At 42.4% G+C, this 19246-nt stretch overlaps 1 protein-coding gene across 1 annotated transcript in view; it reads right to left on the reverse strand.

Annotated features, from left to right (window-relative positions):
* LOC108784628 (sodium channel protein type 4 subunit alpha-like) overlaps positions 1-9095 on the reverse strand; it is a 338732-nt gene extending 329637 nt beyond the window's left edge. Inside the window, exon 1 of the mRNA XM_018553495.1 lies at positions 9034-9095. The gene's annotated coding sequence lies outside the window, so the exon portion shown is untranslated. The remainder of the gene's footprint in view (positions 1-9033) is intronic.
* Between the last annotated feature and the right edge of the window lie 10151 nt (positions 9096-19246).

Consider the following 19246-nt stretch of genomic DNA (forward strand, 5'->3'; position numbering starts at 1 on the left):
TATATAAATAAGATATAGATATATAGATATATACTATTTAAAATGTGAACAAAACATGCGCCAATATAGGACATGTAAAATGTGTCAATGATGAGATGATGTTAACAATAAACTGTGTAAAATATAATTTAGTTAAGGATACAAACCCTATTAAACTATTAATGTCACTCAGCCACACTGTTCCAGTGATTAGCCTTGTTGGGCCGCAGTGCCAAGAGTCCAGACAATAAATCTGCATTTACATTTAGAGGCAAAGAGCACTCAGATAAAACTATGTATGGAAATCTTTCAGGTCCCTTTGACAATGTGTGTGAATGTTCTGCAAGATTCTAAAATAACTATGCGAAAAGCAGAAAACTAGGACTGGACTATTTGGTGGTCTTTTCTGGGACATCCTGAAACCAAACCACACCGAGGTCTAGTTACCAGTAGAGGGTCCTTTACAGCAGTTCTGTCAGACTAAAAACTAAAGCAATAATAAAAGGTAGTGATTACCATAACTGTCGACAGTACTGCCTAGGACAGTCCTAGGGTCTACAGACCTGTCCGTGAAAACACTTCTGGGTTTCAAAACTCATAAGGTGTATCATATAATTCCATCACGTTTGAACTATTCATTGAAGTATTCTATTTTATTTTTCTAATGAGGAGAAATGAAAATGAATAGGAGTGCAATTATATTCTATAGCAAACATGGAGAACAGTTGTACTCTGTTGCCATCTAAAACAGAGATGTCCATGTCATAAACAGATACAGTTGTTTGTAGCAGAGTGTCTCTTCAAATATTTAAAAAATGGTGGCAATCATTCAATATAACTATTACATTTAGCTCAGCTTTAGTCTCTAATGTATCACAACTATGTTAAAATACTAGTGAGGGGGGTCTTCTATTTGGGTGTCCACATCCATCCAATGTAAGTAATGGCGTATTTCCCCCACCAGACCCCCAGAATCTGCATCCGGAGTTGTAGGACTGTGCAACATGCACATGTGTATTGGAGTACCGGTTGGAGTGAACTACAGCCACGTACAGCCATTGACTTGTATGGGAGGCCGTACACAGCACCTGTGGCTGCCTGGTGGGGAAAATACACCCTTTTTTAAGTTAAATGGGTGTGGGGCCCATGTAAAAGTCAAATAGAGAGTCCCACCACACTCCTGACTGAGAAGCCCCATTTAATGTGGGAGGGGGTGCTGAAGTGGGGGTGGATGGCGCCGCCAAATACTTGCAAAACAGAATAAATGGTCATCAGCCCCCCCAATTCTCTTCAAAACGAAATCCTTTTATTCATTCTAGCAGGTCATATAACCATGCGTGGCAATATTTCGAACCTGTCTGGTCCCTTCTTTAGGCAACCAAAAGTGATGACTTTTGATTTCTTTGGGATTAGGTGCAGCTAAAATGAGACAAGCAGTATTTTTTGTGACTGCATCAGAACGGACTGAACTGTTGTGAACAAAGCAACAGAAATCCCAATGGATAGCATTGTGACGCGATTTTGATGAGTGAACTAGCCCTTATATTATGTTCACACCATGTCCGGACCAGATCAGGAGCAGATCTGCAAATGCAATGCAGTGCGTTTTAAAGCGTTTTTGCCATGGTTTTACTGTGATTTTACCATGTTCTGGTTCTTTTTTTAAAGCTTAAAATGGGCTTTCAGGTGCAGTCCGGTGCGTTCTGTGCATTTCTTTAACACGTTTTCCACGTTCTAGTGCGTTCCAGACCAGAAAAAATACACATGTAGTATTTTTTCGGTCTGGAATGGAATTAACTGCAAAGGTGTGAACTGTAGTCCAGAAATCACATAGGGATACATTGGGATGTGTTTTTGGTCAAGGAGCTAACTGTTCTGGTCTGGACAGAATCTGGAAATCGGGTGAACAAACCCTTAAACTAAAAAAATCACACATCAGGTTTATCTGCTTCCTCCCAAAAATAGAGGTAGACATTTTTAGAGGCGGTCCAACATTCACAAGGACTCGTCCAATCGCTTTGAACTAACATCACAGAAAAACAAAAATGTTCGTCCACAAACTCTAAACACACTTCAGTCTTAAATGATGTTACTCCCCAGGGGATAAATACTTCAGATTCTACAGGGCCATAATTAGCACACATTGCTAGGACCAACTGACCAGTATCTTACATCAACCTATACTTAAGGCCCCCACACACCTTGCGATAATCGTACGATAATTGCGGAAAATCCTGCGATCGTACGATTATCGTAAGGTGTGTGGAAGCCGTGTGACCTCTACTACTGTAAGGTCGCACGACTTTTAACTTAGGCTGGGCACACACCTTGCAACCATCGCAAGACTTATTGTCTTGCGATGGTTGTAAGGTACTTAAAAAAAACGTCCGATCTGCCTATCTATCTAGGTTGCACGGCTTCCACACACCTTACGGTAATCGTACGATCGCGGGATTTCCCGCGATTATCGCAAGGTGTGTGGGGACCTTTACGAACATGTTCGAAAACCCGCCGAACATCGTACCATGCTCGGTGGGTTTTCGAACATGTTCGTACGATAAAAGCCGGACGGGCCAGTGTGCGCAAGTCTTGCGATGGTTGTAAGGTGTGTGCCCAGCATTACAGAGGAATGGCCAGTCTACCCTATGCAGCCAATTTATGAAATCAGATTGCACAGCTGCAGAATTTGTGGACATTGTCAGACTTATTCAGTCAATGTTTCTTATTCTCAAAGCAGAACTCCAGTTACTTATTTTTAATGGAACTCTGCACGTTAAATCTGGCATTGTTCCCTGCATACTTACCACTGTGAGATCTGTTGTTGCTCCTTTTCCAGGCCAGGCGTTGACCATCATTCACCCATTTCCTGTGAGCACAGATTGTCACCAAGACACTCACTGAGGTGTGAATTACCGCATTTACCTGGGCTCACAGTACAATACTGCAGAGACTCATGCTCATAGGGTAACATCAGCGTCACTCTCTGTAGTAATGACAACCACCATGACAACCACCAACCTCCACCAAAGAGAAATGAGAAAGAAGACCCCAAGATGTCACATGACCTGCCAGAAGACTGCAGATTTAAGGTCTATATAATAGGAATTGTTTATTTTTTTTGCTGGAGTTCTGTTGTAACTGCTCACATTTTTTAATAGCTGCAGTCTGTCATTTTAATAAGCAGACTGTCTGCTACACGCAATTATACTGGCTATGCATGGAACAATATTTATTCTCGCTTATTTAAGTGTTCTATCATGCAAGTATTTTCCCACATATGGGATACGACTGAATGCACTGAGGAAACTATGGATGCTTGGAGTGACCTGCAGGTTTAGAAACACTAGTCAACAAACTCGTGCTCCCTGATGATTCAGCAAAGATATGTTAGTGATAGTAGAGATGATATGGAGGCATAGAAAGAAAATGATCAACATACCCTGTACAGTACAGTAGATGTTCCTGTTGGGTTAATTATCTCGTGTGGTGATTAGCTTTTGGAAATATTATACTTTGGGATATAGAAACCTCTCCTCTATGAGCTCTTTGACCTGTTCTTAGCTCAAACCATAAAATCTATCCCACATTTCGCTTAGTAAAAGCTCATCCCCATTCATTCTAATGAGCTACGTTTACAGGGAGCTCAGATTACAAAGAAAAAAGCATTGCGGGACTGGGATTTCAGGTGGAAAAACAGGTGATTGTTCCGGGAAAACCAGAACACATGGGATCCTAAAACCTATAATGTCATAATACTTGTTAGAGAGAATGACGCATTTCCTTCTATATGGTCCTATTTTGGTGACAGCATAGGTGAAGACTGCTTCTCACATTCAGGATGAACCTCAATTTTTAAGAGGACCTGAGCTGGGCTCAAATAAAGGCAAGCAGTGAGCAAAGGGCTAGTCACCAGTATTACCTGTGCTCTTCCAGTAGCTGTTCCTTTCCCCATTACTGACCTATTTATTCTGCGCCATGTCTCTGTGTGGAGGCAGCCATCTTGGTAGAGGCAGAGCTTTACTTCCTCATGTCAGAGCTTCTAGCAAGGAGAACAATGAGCAGCCCAAATCTTACTGCAAATCTCGCAGCTGCCTCTGACTGTTATTCTGCAGTGCCTTAGATCTCATATTGCAGATATACAGCTATGAGGCTCAGGGCACAGGAGTCCCTGAGTGCCTTAACATACCAGGGAATGCACTGCTATATTTCAGGAGGAATTCGAGACAAAAGGGAAATATTTCAAGGTACTGGTGAGGCACAATTAACATTTCTAGATGTTTCCTATAACACAGCAAAGTCTCTTTTTGAGTTCAGGCCAAATGTTAATCTGTACAGCTAAATACACAGAATAAATGCATATGTGGGAGCTGTTTTACCTGCAAAAAGAATAGTTTTTCTGCCCAACCAGTCCTGGGATTTACACATAGTTTTCTCTGCTGCAGTAATAAACTACAGCTTGGTCACTTTCCTGACACCAGCCTTCACCTGGACAGAGTAAGATCACCAGCACACTGATAAGGTCACATCTCTGCTCCCTTCTCCTGTCATCGTGTTCCTTTACAGCACATGTATGCAGCACAGTTGATTGGCTCCTAGCATTGCCTCTCCCTCTTCCAGTCTGAGTGCTGCTGTACAGGGCATGTCAAATGGCTGATTTCAAGTCAATTTCAAGTAAACTAGCTGCATTTAATAATGTGCAGGATTTTTAACAAATACAATGATCATGATATGTAACTATTAACACACATACACTACTTTTTCCTATCGCAACACAGTGCATGGTACTGTTGCAACGCACATCCATCGAGAGGTGTGTTTGGGTGCCATTCAAATGAATGGCATTTCAATACACCTATTGCACGGTAGCACATGCTAGGTGAGATGTGCGGTATCGTGCATTTAGCGCAATGCTTATGGTGTGAACTGGCTTTAAGCCCAAGTTGTTCCTACCATAGTTGGTTCCAAGTACCATTCGCACTCCTACGGTCTTACAGTATAAAAGTATCTGTGGTGCTCAAGGTGACCGTACGGATGGCGCCGTGCAAACACTAGAAGTAATGACAAGGATTTCACCGGCACACACTTAGAAATTCAAATATCAATATTTAATTGATATATTTATTTCGTGAAAAATGTCATATTGTTCAAGCGTTTCAGGACCTCACAGGGACCCTTCAGCAGAGCGACACAGTGTCGCTCTGCTGAAGGGTCCCTGTGAGGTCCCGAAACGTTAGCATGACGATGACATGATGTGACATTTTTCACTAAATAAATATATCAATGAAATATTGATATTTCAATTTCTAAGTGTGTGCCGGTGAAACCCTTGTGATTGCTACCATAGTAACACACACACGCAAACGCTGCAATATTGAGCTGCTGCTTCCATGAGTTTTCTACTTCCTGGACACTGTTAGGTTCAGTCTTATTATACTTAGAGGCCCTGGGGATGAGCTGTCCCAATGCCCCTCCCCTGAAGACATTTTGACAAAAATGTCATGCTTTTAGAAGAACTCTGCGCAAAAATTTTCTTAACCCTTCCAGTGAGGTTGCAAGGGTTAGGGGCTAATTTTGGTTATACTCACCTGATCCACAGAGCAGACTGGCTCTTAGAACGTTCATTCCAGCCTCTCCCCCCCCCCCATCCCCCCCCGCTCCAGCAGTCTAAGGTCCTGTATAGGACGTGAGGATGACGAGAGCTATTGCATTGCTGGAGCAGAGGGAAAAAGAGGCTGGAGGGAGCAATTTAACAGCCAGCCGGCTGCATGGTTCGGGAGAGTATAACTTTGTTATTTTGGCACCTAGACCAAAATAAGCACTTAACCCTTGCAGTGCGGGGGTTGCCCCACTGCAAGGGTTAAGAACATTTTTGCCTGGAGTTTTTCCTGAACACCTTGATCTTCCATTTATTAACACTTAACACTTCACTACTGAAAATCCAGTAGCGGATGTCTGACTCCTCCACTTAGCATCACAGCAGCCATGCAGGAGGATCAGAGCAACTCCAGCAAAAAAGTTCTCCCCACCTGATTCCCTGGCAGCAGTGGGTCCCTGTCTTCACCAAAAATCAAACCAATCAGTTTTGATTGCGTTTGGCTTTTATTATCTATTACATGAAAATGCAATAAAATGTTATTGTAACTGTATGCGGGGGTCTCTGGCCTCTTTTTGCATCGGCAGCACTTTACCGGACATATCTGACATAAGTGCTGCGTGATGGAATGACACGTCTCCTGACGTGTTTGCATAAGGTCATATAAAATTCCTCTTTGAGTGTTGGCATGTATGCCTGAATGACAAGAGTAAAAAAAGTAGAAACACAATGGAGAGTTAATAGTAGTATCTGCCCTGCTTAACAATATATAGCCAACTTGAGGCATTTGAACCCCATTCTATACGATTTAGCACATATATATATTTATACTGTGTGTGTTTGTTTTAGCTTTTAGATTATTTTTTAAACTGCACATCCACTATCATATTTTTTTTATGATGCATTTGTCACTCTTCATCAACTCTTTATCATCCCAGAGCTACCATCCTAACAGGTCATACTACTTTATATATTATGTGCACCAGAAATAAGGACCACGGTCCGGTCAGTACATAGTTTCCTTATGCCCTGAGGACCTTTACTCTAAGCAGCTTCTTACTAGCCAGAGAAAACGCTGTCCTGAGGGGAGATTAATCCCAAATAAAGCACCGGGGCCTTTGAAAGCAAGCATAAGAAAAAAGCAGAAAGGAGATAGCGATTAACATTCCATCCGCCTGTTCCTGGCTGGCCTGGGGATATTTTTGGTTTATATATAAAAATGCTCGCTTCCGGCCGATTGTTCCAAATCACTGAACAAAATCAAAAATTCTCAAGCTGTATATTTGAATCTCAATACAAAATTAATATCCTGTATTTTGTGACTGTAGCCTTCATCCTACACCCCAAATTAAAGCAAATTATTATTTACAGCAGAATCAAAGCTCTAAAATTCGATTTCATTATACATTTTACCTGTTTTTAAAGGGATTAAAGGAACACACATTGCATATCATGACTCCTTCAGTAAAATTACAACTTCTTGGATGTGTCATTTAAGGGCTTTCAGAAACCTTCTGATAGTCATTCCTTTTTTAATTAGCCTAAGAAATGTCATAGGTACATTTTCTCACTTCATATAAAACAAGCCAATGTACCAGCCTTTGGGAAAAAGAAGCCTCTATGCCACAACAATTCCCATTTTGTTGCCGTTTTAACCTATAATCATACAGACTATGCTGGAAACTTGGGGGACAACATTCAAAATCTTTGGACCAGCGCTGAACTGTAAAGTGCTTCGATCTCACTCAATATTCTGCCACTTAGAATTTCTGACCTAGAAGCAGAAACTTGATATTATATTGACCATACTTCATCTTACAATAAAGGAAAGGCATTAATCAATTGACATTCTTCTGAAAACAGTTTGATACCATGTTCTGCCCATTCTCACTAAGTGTTTCTGAAGCCCTTGCAAAAAAAAAACTGAGACATCTACTGATTCCTATACAAACAATCAAGCGTCAAAAGTATTTATTATTGCTATTAGTTCAAATCTACGCACCAAGGAATAAGCACTTTCACTAACTAAAATGGAAAAAAGCTTCATAAATAGTTATCTTTTAGGTGTAATCTAGCTATCGTCCCTAAATAAATTCTATTAATAATAATCGTCATCATCATCACCATAAATAAAAACACAACAGTAGCAGCAATGACAGGCATTAACACAGTGAATCATACTTTCAAATTGGATAAAATCATCAGTTCAATTACATTAATGCATTTAAAGTGAAACACACTTCCAGTGTAGAAGGCAGTAGTTGGGATAATTCGGTTACACAATCACATGGTCAGGGTGAGGTCTATCCAGCTGTAGAGTTGTACATCAACCCTTTCTTGTGTTCGCCTTACGCACCCATCCCATGTAATCCAATTTCAATGTCATTATTGCGAAGGGAGCAAAAAGCTAAGGGATAATGGCTTTGAATTCTCCTTGTAAGGTTACCGAATCAACTTCTGCAATAGATGCTGAGGTCCTCCAGTCATATTTTACCCTGTGAAAAATCATTCTGGGATGTATTCCAAATAAAATGCTATAAATTTAAATTCTACAGGCTAGCCCTCACCACAAGCGCAGTAGATTAAAGACTCTGACAACAGGGCTTTCAATTTGTAGATACGGGTCTTAATTCCTCACCTAACCACAGACAGAGAAAAAGGATAATTAGGGAAAGCTTGGCAGGTAGAAAAATGAGGTTTACTCTCAGAACTAAACTCCGGACTTAATACAACCAGGGGGTATAGTTTGTTTGAATAAAGGGGGTTGATTAATATACTTAGTCACCATCATTTTCGAATAATTTCCGGTAACACTTTGTTGCTAAGCTAATTCATCTATGCCTGCCGGCCACAATACAACATCAGAGGGCCAAGAACCACTATCTACCTTTGATGACCTGTTTATTGTAGCATTATTACTTGATTGCAATTGGCTTATCACACCTAAATAAATGTTTCATTAAAACAGAAAACAAATTAATTTACAGTTACATTTCTTTAGAAAAACACAAAGGATTTCATCACTAAGGCTAAAGACCATGCCAGTTCCAGGAACAAATATTCCGAAGCAAGGACTTTTCTTGGAATTCAAGAATAGTTGGCAACTGTGCAGGGATAGCGTGGACTGCTCTGGTGCTATACTGACTGATTGACGAACTGGATGAAAGGAATCCATGCTGTACTACAATACACACAGGAATATTTCATACTCACATAGAAGTACAGCTTGTCCCGTCAATCTATAGATCCGAAGCTGCCTAGATGAGCTAAAGTCCACAAACTGTTCTGCTCTACCCCCGATGCTTAGTCCAATTAAGAACCCAGCTCATGTTGCTTTTTGGGGGAGTTGCAATTTGGGGAGGGGGGAGTCCACCCCCGGCAGGTTGATCTACCTCACCCAGAAAGGTAATAAAGGGGGCTGATGGGTAGAAGGTTGGAGGTAAAAGAAGAGGAGGTATTACCTGTCTGAAGCTGGTGTCACTGGAACCCCTCTGAGGTTTTAGGATGTGTGATCTCTGTTCAGCAAGCTCAGGACTGCTCTCAAGGTAACCACTCCCAATGAATGAGCCAGGCAGCAGCTGCCTTCAGCACTTACAGGGCTGGGAGGTCTCTCTCTCATCAGACACCAACAATTGGTCATCCAAGTTTTTGATGGAATTCCATGTTCCCCTCCAAGCCTGAGAATGTCAAGACATGAAAGAAAGCGTGGATGGCAATAAAGCCATAAACTCAGGTAGTCATGACTGTACAAGCCCAGAAGTCCAGCTCCTTTAATTCCAGTTTTAACCCAATTCCCCTAATCTACAACCAACCAGCTAAACCAAGAGCAAGGGCTGCACTTTCTTCTAAGCACAATGAATCATGCATCCCCAGTGTAAATATTCCACATGTCAACTTGCTTTGTAGAAGTGAATGAAGTTCAGATCAGCACCCAGTGTAAGCACACATCACTTCCAAACTCACTGACATACTGCTGCTGTGTCCTCTTCTGCCATCATCCAGTCCCTATGAACATCAGAGGAGCTCCAATGGAAATATCCCACAATGAGAAACTTTGCAGAAGAGCATCAGCCACGAATCCTACAAACTTCTTCTCTTCTCTGTATGTAGGCTGTAGACCATAGAATTGAATTGTCATCCAGAAAATCACAAGCGCTTCAGCACCTGACAATGACTACCCAGTGCAGGTGTGAGCTTGAACATGTAATCATTATAATAGGGACAGCAGGGAGCTCGTCACTAGGACGAATGTCAGGCTACAAGATTCTCCCCAGCTAGTCACTCCCTTGACTCCCCCCGCGCCACTGGCCGTTCAACGCTGGGGCTTTGACGCCACCTAGTGGTCACATCAGCGAACTGCGTCTGCTAGCATCATATCGTTCATGTATATCGTACATCAGAGATATCCGAGTCTGATTTTTATAAACTTCTCCTTTGCTATTTGTAAATAAAAGTAACACAGATTGCTTGTTCTCTCATTGCCCATACAAAATCTGTACGGAATTCTATAAATAGCATTTTATCTAATATAGTGTATTTCTACCTTTGCAGCCAAATTATTATCATTATTATTATTAAAATACAGGATTATTATAGCGCCAACAGTGTGCGCAGCGCTTTACAATATAAGGAGGACATTACAGTTACAATACAATTCAAGACCAGATGGTAAGGAGCAGGGGCGTAACTAGAAATCACAGGCAGTGGTGTAACCAGAGTTATGGGCGCCCGGGGCAGAACATAACGGCATCAGGGGGACCCCTTTGTTCCTAGTCCTGGACGGGCCCCCCTGTGCGCCAGGCCCTATAGCGGCCGACTGGGTCGCTATGGCGATAGTTCCGCCACTAGTAAGGAGTGCCCTGCACGTGAGAGCTTACAATCTAAATTGGGATAAGACCTACTTTATATTTGTTACATTTCTCATTCTCATGGCATAGCCTAAAAATATTTAAAACTTGCTGCTTAACATTTTAGTGCTTTTTTTTTCTTTCTGGAAGCTGAACACTAAGCACAACTCTCAACTCACTGCAAGGGTTAACTGCTCATTTGTGTCTAGGTTAAAAAAAACGTTATGGTCACCCGAACCTCAGAGCCAGCCGGCTGCAGAGTGCTCCTTGAAGCCTCTCTGCTCCTATGCTGCAGCGATGGTATGTCCCTCGGCATCCTCACATACACTGTAGATGAATCTGCAAATCAACGAAATTCCGTTGAATCTGCGGTTCGTCCAAATCCGAAAGAACGAAAAACATATTCAGGCACACAATAATATTGGCCACTGGCGTCTTCTGCACATGCGTGGCCCCATCCTGGAGGCGGGGCCATTACATCATATGATGCCACACACTGGTATGGGTGCCGCCATCTTGGTGTATACTAAGAGCTACCCCCACATTTTAGGAGTAAAGTGCTCGTTTTTGAAGTTAAAAAATAACAAAATTTTACTCACCCGATTTTTGGCGTTGCCGGCTGGCTGTGACAGCGATGGTATCTCTCTCAACATCCTGCGTCCTATACACTGTGTGCAGAACATGACTCAGGGATCTCAGACCTCTGCAGCTAAGCAAGCCGGCTTGGAGGATCGGGTGAGTAGAACATTTTTATTTTTGAACCTAGACAAAAATGAGCACTTAACTCTTGCAGTGCCGGGTTAGCCCAACTGAAAGGGTTGAGAAAATGTTTACCCGGAGTTCTGCTTTACCAATGAATAGCCCAGCAGCACGACTTACAAAGTGACCAGCGTTTCTGCCGCGCATGCAAAAGCACACATTTGTACACATTTTGCCGCAATGTACAGATGTGAACGGAGCCTGGGGGTCAGGGATTTGTGTTTTGCTTCTGAATGCTTTTTGCAAATTGCATGCAATGGGGACAGATAATATGAAAGCAACGCTCCCACGTTCGGGGAGTTGCAGACCTATTGCGTATGATCGTTGGATTATCATGATGGAAACTTTTTCTTTAGAGGAATACAAAAGCTTCCGATCCTGATCACCTGAAAAAAAAAAATGTAAAGACTTGCACAGCTTCCATTTACTACTATAACCCTGAAGGACAGACTTTCTGTGGCCCCTCTGGAGTTTTGGAGCCCAGATAGCTGCCCATTATTATGCTCTGCCACTGATTGTCACCCCCTATGACGTGATCATGTGTCCAGTCATTGCAATAAATGTTTCTCGTACAGATTTTGCTCTCCATTAGTGTGATGATGTCACCGCACTTAGATTAAGAACTATATGTACCTCTGCGGTGGTGGCAGATGGGTCTTGTAGTCTCTACATTCACAGAACTGTCATCGGATCTGTGAATGGATGACACTGCTGTGTGGGGGGAGCCACGCAAGGGGGTTTGTGATGTGATCATGTTTCATGTTACAGTCTGAGTAAAGGTTTAACATGAAACATGGTCCAAAACAAGTGAGGGTAGTCTATAAAGGAGAACTTTATATGTTATTAACCCTTGCCATGCAGGGGGTAGCCTACAACCCTTACTGATTGGATGAATACAATATAACCATCATTTCAATGCATTTTTTAGACTTGGACCAGAGGCTTAGAACTTGGCTTTGCATACATTAAATCACTAGACTGAGAGTTTAGAGGAGAACTCCGGGTACCAATTTTATTAACCCTTGCAGTGCAGCTACCCCCGCACTTCAAAGGCTAACTGCTCATATTTTAGGTTAAAAAAAAAAGTTATGCTCACCCATTCCTCAAAGCGGACCGGCTCTTAGACCGGTCCCTTCCACCTCGCTACCCCTCCGCTGCAGCGATGGTATGCCCTTCGGCGTCCTCACATCCTATACACTGTGTATAGAACGTGATGACTCAGGGACCTTAGACTGCTGAAATGGAGGGGGAGATAGGTTGGAATGACCGGTCTAAGAGCAAGCCAGCTCGGAGGATCAGGTGAGTATAATTTTTTTTTTTTATTAACCAAGACACAAATGAGCAGTTAACTCTTGAAGTGCGGGGGTAGCCCCGCTGCAAGGGTTAATAACATGTGTACCTGGAGTTCTTCTCTGGACTTTCAGTCTAGTGACTTATATTTTGCAAAACCAAGTTCTAAGCCTCTGGTCCAAATCTAGAAATGCATTTCATTGATGGTCTTATATTTCATAAGACAGCCAGGGTTGTAGTGCCCGTCATAGCTGTTTTCAGAAACCTGTTGCTTCTTACAAAAACACAGCCGTGACCCCGCAGGCCTGTACGGGGTCACCAGAGGGTGTCCTTAATAAAACACAAGTCCCATTTGCTTCCTGTCTTATATAGTTGCTGAGCGCGCTGAGAATATATCAGGGGGGAGGGGGCACATGGTAAATAAAGTACAGTATTGTGCTATTTCCTTATTTCAGGAAGCGTTTATATAAAGTTTGCAGCTCTCAGGCTATTTATTCCGCCTGGCACAGGTTACAAGGACAACTCATTATACTGGCAGCCTAAACATGTCTTTTTAAAGGCTGCTGCAGGAAAAGAACTCAGGCTATGCATGTGACCCCTATGCTATGTGCTGCCAGTCTTCTTGCATGCTATGGGTTAAATGATCACGTTGAGGGCTCCGGTATCACAGAGGTCTGTCTGCACTGTGTACATGACAGCTGCTCCAACAACAGCAGATACTCCGAATACTTCCCCCTGACATATGGCTCCCGGCCGGCCTGGCCGAACCCGAACTCAGCGGACTTCGGCGCCCTCTAGTGTTCACATGATGGAAGTGCGCCGGACGGGTCTCTATCGTGCTCCCCAGACTCGGTGCGCTCGCTGTATCGGGATAGAAGATCTGTCGGGACGTGTGAAGGATAAATCGGTTTATTTACAGCATCTCCGTCCGCTGTCACTCCGCATACACGGTACAATCTGATCCTCCGCACATGTTCCGGAGTGTGGCCGGAGATTGCTGAGAAGACGAAGTCTGAGCTTTCAGCACCTTGGACAGGGAAAGCCGTTCACATGTCATCATCCCCGATCCTGTCTGCAAAGAGTGCCAGCCACAGCATTGCCTGAAGGACAAGTCCAGGCATTTATATAATGAACCCTTGTGGTACTACCCTTTGACAGGTTCTCTGAATGGAGAAACTACAAGTCCCATTAGCCACCACAATAGAAGGACTGTCAGTCATTTTGGTGGCAAGCACAAGGCAAGGCAAGCGGCCGCCTGAGGGCGCTGCAGGGTGAGGGTGGAAAAAAACAGGGCATTTTGACAAGTACTTGTACTTGTCAAAAACCTTACTTTACGTCTTGTATAAACACTGAAAAAGTTATGGATGGACTGACCCATTAAAAAGAATCTTCATTGCTGCATTATTGGTGCAGTTTTCTAAAACGCATGCAGCCTCACTGCATGAAAAATGTAGGAATGTAACCTAATTCTACAATGCAGGTTACCTGTAATGATTTGTAGACATGTGCATTCAGATTCGGACTAACCTGCAAATCAAAAAAATTCAGTTGATTCGGCGCTTCATCCGAATCCGAAATAACAAATTTATTATATGCCTGAATATACTAAAACTATATTCGAGAATACAAAATTTGTTTGCAGAATGCGCGGCGGCCATATTGGCCACTGGCGCGTTCTGCACAGGCGTGCCGCCATTTTTAAGTATATCTTGGTATACTCCAAGATGGCGGAGCCCGAATGTACGGACGCCGCCATCTTGGTGTATACAAGATACTCTCAAAGAAGGCGGCGCGCAACCGCAGAACGTGCCGGTGGCCGACACGGCTGCCGCTCGTTCTGCATTCTCAGTGTGACATCACACTGATAGAGCGGTGGCCATATCGGCTGCCGCCGCGGGCTGCGCCGCCATCTTTGGGTATATCTTGGTATAGTTGGGTTGAAGTAAAGCTTTCTGGGAGAGTTCATGGCTGACCTGAAATTACGAGCGGCCTGGCTGTTATGCTGACCGGCAGGAGTATGCAGATCAGAAAAGATAGAAGTCCTCATGTGCACATTTGTTCTGGGTCAGTGACTCAAAGTACTGAAGGTCAGCCTGACGGCCAGGCAATGAGCGTCTGCACAATGAGAGGTCAGCAATGACAGAAATTGTTGTTTTAGAAAAGAGTTGCTTTAAGTCCAGTCTATTTTTTATATTATCATCTATTTCAATCTAAGAAGTTTATTGCAGGGCTCGTACAATGTCTCCATGGCAATAGTGGACCGGAAGATAGCTGTTTATGGGTTATGATTATAGTAGTCACCTCTGATGTACTCTTGAGATTGAGTATATCTTTATTGTTTCCAATTCCAGAAGACTAAAGAGCTGATTTATAATGTGTTTGGCCAGAGTATAGCTGACGGTCTCAGTGCATTACTGCCACTAGATGGAGCCTAGGAGGATAGGAAATTTCTATGATTCCATTCAAATCAGTGCATAGCACAGTAAGACTAAATACTTAGGGGTGTATTTATAAACAATTTACCGATCACATACCCTGCAAAAATGTGTGTTCTATGTGACATGAGGCAAAACCAAATGTAATTAGCATATTTTCTTTCCAGGTCGAAAGTAATATCAGATAAATGCCGCATTATGGCCACTACATAGAGCTGAGGAACATAAGAAACAAATACTTTATTCATATGCTCCTCAGCTCCATCTAGTGGCCGTAATACGACATTTACCTGATATTACTTTATTCTTGGAAAGAAAATATGCTAATAATATAACATTTTGCCCCCATTTGCACAGAACAAATCCACATGCAATTCCGCAGGGCGAATGGCTCTGTGAATTGATTATAAATACTCAGAGAGGTGAGCCTAACAGTACTCTAAAAAGCCTCATAACATTTGTTAAAGAAGAACTCTGCTCAGAAAACAGAGCATAAACCCAAAGCAGTTTAAAGAACACCAACAACCCTTTTTGTGAAAAAGTGGAATCTTGAAGTAAACCTGTCGTGTGTAAAATACATGGGCTGCCATTGTTGACCATATATTGAAAATGTAAGTTACTTCCCTGGCTTCTGTAGTTTCACTAACCAGAATGAAAATGCAAAACAGTTGTATTGATAAAGAACTAATAAGCCCTTATCTGACTATTGGAGGTAACTTTAAACGAAAGTGGGGGGGGCAAAAGCGCTACAAAGTTTGACTATGCCGTGAAATTTGAATTTGCACATCATTTTCTGCATGCTTGCTTATATTTTAAATATCAAATTTATTTTTTAATTTTAAATCAAGCTCGGAGTGGCCGTGCCTACTCTGGAGTTGTGCGCATATCCGATCTTCAGTGCCCCCGGCTGTATTGCAGTGGGTGTGTTTGGGACTCGTTGAAGAAGAACAGAGTATCTCTTGTACACAGGGAAAGGCTTAAAGGGTAAGTTCACCTTTTTCAAAATTTAAGAAATGCATAATAATATATATATAAAAAATATGCATTTCTTTAATATTTGCATTCTAGCCTGGAAAGCATTGCAATCGTGATCACTCGATCACAGCTGCAAAGCTCAGGCTTCTTCGTGTTCTCTCGTACGGAGGTATGGAGTTCCAGTTACGAGAGATGAGGAAGGACGGCTCATACGGCGTCCAGCTGTCCTCACTCTAGGTAGAGCTGCTCATATTCCCGCATCTACCTAGAGCGAGGACGGGAGGGAGTTTAATGCAGTTTGAAGTCCAGCCGTCTTTCCCCCCATCTCTCCTAACTCAACAAGCTCTGCCAGTTTGAAAATGTGCAGAAGAAGAAGGAAAGAGAAAGAAAGAAATAAAATAAATGTATATGTGTGTATGTACAGTATGTGTATATATGTATGTGTATGTATGTATATATGTAAGTATGTATGTATGTATGTATGTATGTATGTATACACTGAGTGGCCAGATTATTATGACCACCCCATCAGTACTTTGTTGGGCCACGAGATGACTCCACGAGATGACTTTGTTGGGCCGCCTCGTGACTCCACAAGATGTTGAAAGGTGATGCGAGGAATCTGACACTGCACTGTTGCCCTTCTGTTGTCTTGTACCAGTCTTGCCACTCTCCGTTCTGGCCTAACATTGAGGCCCTGTTCACACGACATCCGTTTTCTGTGCTGACCTGATCCGTACGCTCCTGCACTAAAAATGCATCCCAATGTATCCCTATGTGTTTTATGGGCTACAGTTCTCACGTGCGCAGTCCGTTCAGGTTACGACAGAAAAAATACTGCATGTCACATTTTGTACGGTCAGGAAACTGTCCGGAAACGCAAAACGCATCAAGAACGCACTGCACTGCAGCTAACATACTGACAGCCCCAGCAAAAATATATATATTTTTTTTTTACTGGAACGCATCAAAAACGCGGCAAAAACACACTGCATCAGTCTGCAGATCCGCACCTGATCAGGGCCTGATATCATGTGAACAGGCCCTGACTAGTCGCTGACGGCCACAATTCGCACGTTCAGACCCAGATTTTCGGCAGACCGTCCAGACTTTAAACACTTTAACAACAGCTGCTCTTGAACATTTAACGAATTCTGCTGTTTTGCTGATACTCGCTCCATGGCTTGAGCGCCAACAATCATCCCACATTCAAAGGCTGTTAAATCGCGTTGTTTACCCGTATCTTCAGAATCACTTCTACTGTCGTGGTAAACAACCTGATGGTGGTCTGGCACTCTAGCAACTTCAGCGCGAAATTATAGCTAATTTGCCTACAAACGTCAGGTGGTCATAATAATCTGGCCACTCAGTGTATATATGTTCTCATATAGTCACAATAACCATATCATCTAAAGACATATACCTATGGGATTCTACTCTATAATATCTGATTTGATTTTTTTCAAGATATAATTTGAAATGTTTTATATGATTAACTTGTAAACCTTCTCTAATGCTTAATCTATGTTCTTTGTTATTGAAAATATAAAAGTTAAATAAAGAATTATATATATAAAAAAAAAGAAATGCATATTTTTTAATATATATTATTAATTATGCATTTCTTTAATTTTTGCAACACGTGAACTTATCCTTTAAGTGTACCATGAAGTCGGTGAACCTCTCTCTGCATTCACTATTTTTATTTAATGCAAATGTAATCTTCACATTTTATAACGATAACGCCAAACACGCACATTTCCCGAGCGCGTCACTCTGCGCTGTAACAAATGACTTCCAAAAGCTCCAAGGAAACAGTATTACTTGTAGCAGAAATTAATGTCAATTAAAATACAAATCGGCTCAATAGAACAGACCTTTCCGAGGTAACGTAATAATAAAATCAATCTGTACAACAAAGTATCGAGCCGTGTCCAATGACACGATTGTTAGAACGTTCATTCACAGAAAAGATCCCACATGCACAAACACAGAATTTCAACTGTATACTAATTATATGGAAATGGTTCAATGAGTCATATAGCTGGAAATATGCGTATGAATAAAAAAAATATGAAGCTTTGTCAGTCTGTGAGAAGAGGAAAATAGGCACTTTCAGGCCAATAATTACAGATAAAAGTTTGAGTGTGTAGTGTAACAGCACTGATAGAAAACACAGAGGATCGCTTTCTGGAGTGCCAATTTCAGGGTCTTTCTCTGTAGGGGTGGGATATCTGCGAACTTTCTGAATTAATCTGAATCACTGTAAAGTGATATGAAAGTTCCAATGGATGTTGCTCCTTGATGTTTTAAAGCTTTAGTTTCCTGCAGAATCAGCTGGTCTCCTGAGCACTGGCCCTGATATCCTGCTTTAGGGCAACTCCTTTCCTTTAGAGTGTCCTATGGAGCCAGTCTCGTGTGTAAAAGTAAGCTGAGTGTCTCCACAAATACACAAGTAGTAGAAAACCAGCTGCACTCCTCACCGGAATAGTAGTGAACCTGCAAAGCAAGTGGGTGCTTGTAGTGACCACAGACGGCACCGTGAACAATGCAAATATAGTAAGTATTGTCACCAGCACACCAAAGAGTTTTGAAGCAAGAAGTACAAATTGCCATTCAGTACAAGCGCTTTCGGGGTCTCAGCAGTACCCCTTCATCAGGCTCAGAATGATCATTATAGATAGACAGATGCTCTCCCTTGTGATCTTGTACTGGACAGGAAGTTCAGGGAAGCTGAGCTGGTAGAGTTGGAGCTGCTTAATGGCATGATGACTGTAAGTGCTTGGGCAGAAATGTAACAAAATACTTTGCTGGGCAATGTATGTTTGTTTGATCTGGATACATTATTGACAAAAAGTTTCAGAGTTTAATACTACTTTAAAGTGGACCTTTTATTAAAGGAGAACTATGGGGTCAGTGTTTTTCCCCATAGTTCTCCTTAGGGTAACGGGAGGACACAAACTAGCGTCCTCCATACAAGTCTGCATGAATATATTTCTAACATGTCACAACCACAGCAGCATGACTGCTCAAAAAAACTTTACCTTTTATCATTAAATAGCTTTGAACTCCAGTCAATTAATTTAGCTTGGGTTGAGATGATGCCATTATCAGGGTTTTTTACCCTTCCTTGTCCTGTTGAGCTGCAGCCTGTCTCCTGTGCAGTGTGTCTGACACTGTTCGTTCCTCTTTGGCACCCTCTTACGACCAAACCCGTAAACATCATCCAGTGGCAGAACTACCGCCGGTGCGGGCGCACCGGGGCCTCAGGCTGGGGGGCCCAGCAAGTTGCCGGCCGCCGGATCGGTATTCAGCGCCCGGTGGGCCCCTGGTCTCTCCGCTGGGAGTGTCGGATCATCCGTTCATCC

This window comes from Nanorana parkeri, unplaced genomic scaffold, assembly GCF_000935625.1.
Source record: "Nanorana parkeri isolate BGI_ZX_2015 unplaced genomic scaffold, ASM93562v1 scaffold121, whole genome shotgun sequence".
In the NCBI taxonomy this organism is placed as follows: domain Eukaryota; kingdom Metazoa; phylum Chordata; class Amphibia; order Anura; family Dicroglossidae; genus Nanorana; species Nanorana parkeri.